Source organism: Tupaia chinensis, unplaced genomic scaffold, assembly GCF_000334495.1.
Source record: "Tupaia chinensis unplaced genomic scaffold, TupChi_1.0 Scaffold000047_1, whole genome shotgun sequence".
Taxonomy (NCBI): Eukaryota; Metazoa; Chordata; class Mammalia; order Scandentia; family Tupaiidae; genus Tupaia; species Tupaia belangeri.
The window spans coordinates 1315625-1319253 of record NW_006159505.1 but is presented as its reverse complement, the minus strand read 5'-3'; the positions used below and the strand labels follow the sequence as shown (position 1 = coordinate 1319253).

Here is a 3629-nt window from a genome sequence, read left to right as displayed (position 1 = left end):
AACCCTCAGGGTAGGTCTCCGACGTTTCACGATTTGTTCCTCTTCAGCATCTGAGTCACTCTCGTCATCTTGGGAGCACTTAGGAAGCTTAAACAGAGCCTTGGCTTCGTCCACACTGTCTTCGATTGCCACAGATGATGTCTTATCACAGGCCTGCCCATATGTGGTGGCCTAGACAAAAAGACATAGAGGGGAGGTGGCAGGTGCCCAGCTGTCTCGTACTGCTGCGAACCTGGTCAGAGGGTATGTACAGGTAGTCCTGCACCAGGAGGAAAGTCTGCACGATGCTGTTGAGGCAAGGCTGGAGGCTGCTCAGGTACTCCTTCTTCACCTCATGCTCCTTAAAGATCTTCCTGTGGGATGGGCACTCTTGATATTCCTCTGCCAGCCTTTTCCTTTGCTCCAGCTCCTGGTCCAGATGCGCCAGGATTTGCTGGTGAGGGTCTATTTCAGCCTTGCTGGTACCTGGTGGAGCCTCCTTGTAAAACTTCTCCACACTGACCAGATCAATTTCTTCATGCTGTGACTTAAACTCCAGACATTTGGTGATCTCCTTCCGCAGGTGCATCACCTTGTACAACAGGTTCTGCAGCTGCAGGTGGCAGGCATCGACTTTCTGCTTAGCCTCGTGGAGCTGATCTTTTCCTTTCTTCAACCTGATATGGGCTAATCGGTTAAGCCTCTTTAGAGTCATGAAATGCACACAGCTCTGGATCCTCCGTTCTTCGATTTCAGTTGCCACATCCTTGCTGCCCCTGCTCTTCAGATCTTGGATCTCGGCCATCAGCCGCCGTCACTCCTGGCACATGTACTCGTACAGATCATAGTCTCTGCCAGGGTCCCGCAGGCCCACCTCGGCTTCCTCGCTGTGGTATTTACCTTGTGGCTCAGTGTCAGATGGATTCCGCTTTCCTTCAGCTGGGGTTCCGTCACTTCGGATCACTTTGGGGTTCCATTTTTTGCTTGATTCTGATGAGATGATTGCTCCTCAAGTTGGAAGGAAACAGCAGAGAGCGCCCCGCTCCACGGACCCCAACAGTAGGCTCTCTTGCTCCAGAGAACTGGTGATATAGACTGCTTCTCTCCCTTTACGAGGAAGGCTGGGTCGGGCCCCTGAGTTACAGAGCAGTGCGACACTTTTCGGTAGGCCGGCATAGCTGCTTGGATCACTCATGCTGGCAGCATCTAGTCCACACGGCCCCAAGCTCTTACGTCTAGGACATCATTTCTCATCAGGAAAAATCTGCTCATCAGGAACGATTTTGGTCCTCAGAGGATATTTGACAAAGTCAGGAGACACAGTGGGTTGTAATTGGGGGTGGGGGTACTACTAGCATCTAAAGGGTAGAAACTAGGGATATTAAATGCACAGGAAAGTTCCTCCCCCACAATGAAGGATTATCTGGTTCAAATGTCAACAGTCCCCTGCTAAGAAATGCCCCCTGCCCCCCTGCCAACATTTCCCCTGGAGAATGGACCTAGCATTTCCCCAGTTGGTGGTCATGGGTGTACACTGAGGGGCTATAGGCCACCGACCTGCACTAGTGAAGAACAAAAAATGTCATTCAGTTTGAGAGAAACAGAGCCTTATCAACTAATTCCATCATTTCTTGGCATGTCATAGAAGCATTTATTTGAACGCTCTGATGGCTCATCTCAAACAGTTCATTGTTTCTGCTAGTCAACAACAGTCCCAGGGCCTTTTCTTTACACCATTCTCCAGAGAGCTGTTTTGATACTTTTACTCCCATTCTTTCCCCCTTACACATTCTAATGTATTTAATATGGATATTTCTGTTTGTATGAGCTCATGCAAGCTGTTTATTGCTTTTGTGCTTGTAATTATTTTTAGTTGCCAGAGCTCACCATAGAGAGAAAGCACCCCCAATGGGGCATGGTCACACCTCAATCTCTTCTCCATTTCTCCATCCTTTTGGGATTTGGGGCTCACACACACACAGCTTAATGTTGCTGATACCAGGAGTCAAATAATGGCCAGCCTGTGCTATTGGGTGACTTGTGCCTGTATTTTTCATTTATTAATTGATATTGTGTTATATATCTTTCTGTTTCTTATTTTTTCCATTCAAAACTATGCATTGAAGGTCCAAACAAACTATTATAGGTACAGCTAATGTGTTGCTTTTAACTACAACAGTTTCATATGTAACTACCACATTTTACCTATTTACTCTCTCAGAGATAAAAATTCAGCTTGCCTCCGAATTCTCAATTAAATGCAACAAAGAACACTAAATCAACATGTTCCCACATGTCCCTTAGAATATATCACAGGAATGTGCATATTCCACATGAGCGATCCCATGTACAAAACAGTGCAAAGAGGCACTTCAGTTCTCTGACACCTGCCAACACTTGCTTTATTCAGCTTTTTTTTTTTCTGGAGAGGTTTTTGCTATAGGGCGCGAAAGCTTGCCAGACAGACAGAGAGAGACGGAGAGCAGAAAGTGAGAAATCACCCCCAGGAGGGATGGCCACGCCAATCCCTTCTCTTCCATTCTCTTCTCGGGATCTTGGGCATGCACGCACACACGCCTGGCTTGAGTTTAATGTTCTATGTCTGGGATTCAAATAAGCCTCCATGTCTGGGATTCAAACCACGATCAACAACATGGGAGTCCAGTGACATAACCACTATGCCACTTGCTGGTCCCCATTATTTCTTTTTTTTAAAGAATTATTTTCTTTAAAAAAAAAAAGTATACAAGACATAAGAAATGGAAAATTATTTGCTGATAACATGTATGCTGATGTGCTTGATTGTGCCAATATACAGTGTATTTTGGATGGAAAATTCATTTGTATACTGTAATGATGTATAGTGAATTAAGGTAATAAATAAATAAATTTAAAGAGAAAAAAAGAATTATTTTATTTAACTTAATTAATCAATTTATTTATTTTTAACTTGACCAGAGAGTGATGGCAAGAGACAGAAAGTGAGAAAGCAAGCTCCCAGGTCTGGGACTCGAACCACAGTCAGCCATGTGGGAGTACAGTGCCCTTAACCACCATGCCACCTGCTGGACCCCTCTTACTGCTATTTCTATCTTTAAATTTTTTTGAAAAGTTTACTTAGTAAGCTGGCCCCATAGCTCAGTGGTTAAGGAAGCCAGAATCCACATGGCTGACTATGGTTCAAATCCCAGCCCCAGGAGCTTGAAAAACATATCAGGCATGTGTGTGTGTATATGCCCCAAATCAGAATGGAATGGAGAAATGGAAGAAAAAGGATTGTAGTGTGACCATGCCCCAGTAAGAGGATGTTTTCTCCCTCTCTGGTGAGCAAACACACTCTCTGGCAATTAAAAAAAATCCTGTATCAATTCCGCAAATAAAATGAAATGATAAACTTACAGAATCTTATCTGTAGTAAATGTCAAAAGGTTTATTCCTAATATACAAAGTGTTCTTTTAAAACCAGTAAGAAACATCACAGAAGAATCCTGAGCAGGGCCAGCAGATGGTGTTAATGGTTAGTTACTTCACTGGACTCCCATATGGCTGACCATGGTTCAAGTCGAGGACCTAGCTGTTTGATTTCTTCCCTTCAGTCTATTTATCTCTTTGGTGAGCGCACATGCCCTATAGCAAATTTTAAAAATAAT

At 44.2% G+C, this 3629-nt stretch overlaps 1 protein-coding gene and 1 pseudogene across 1 annotated transcript in view; both read right to left on the bottom strand.

Moving 5' to 3' along the window:
• The window catches only part of LOC102499811 (THO complex subunit 5 homolog pseudogene), a 2223-nt pseudogene extending 1049 nt beyond the window's left edge, over positions 1 to 1174 (bottom strand).
• The window catches only part of RNF121 (ring finger protein 121), a 73740-nt gene that overhangs the window by 32341 nt on the left and 37770 nt on the right, over positions 1 to 3629 (bottom strand). The window lies entirely within an intron of this gene.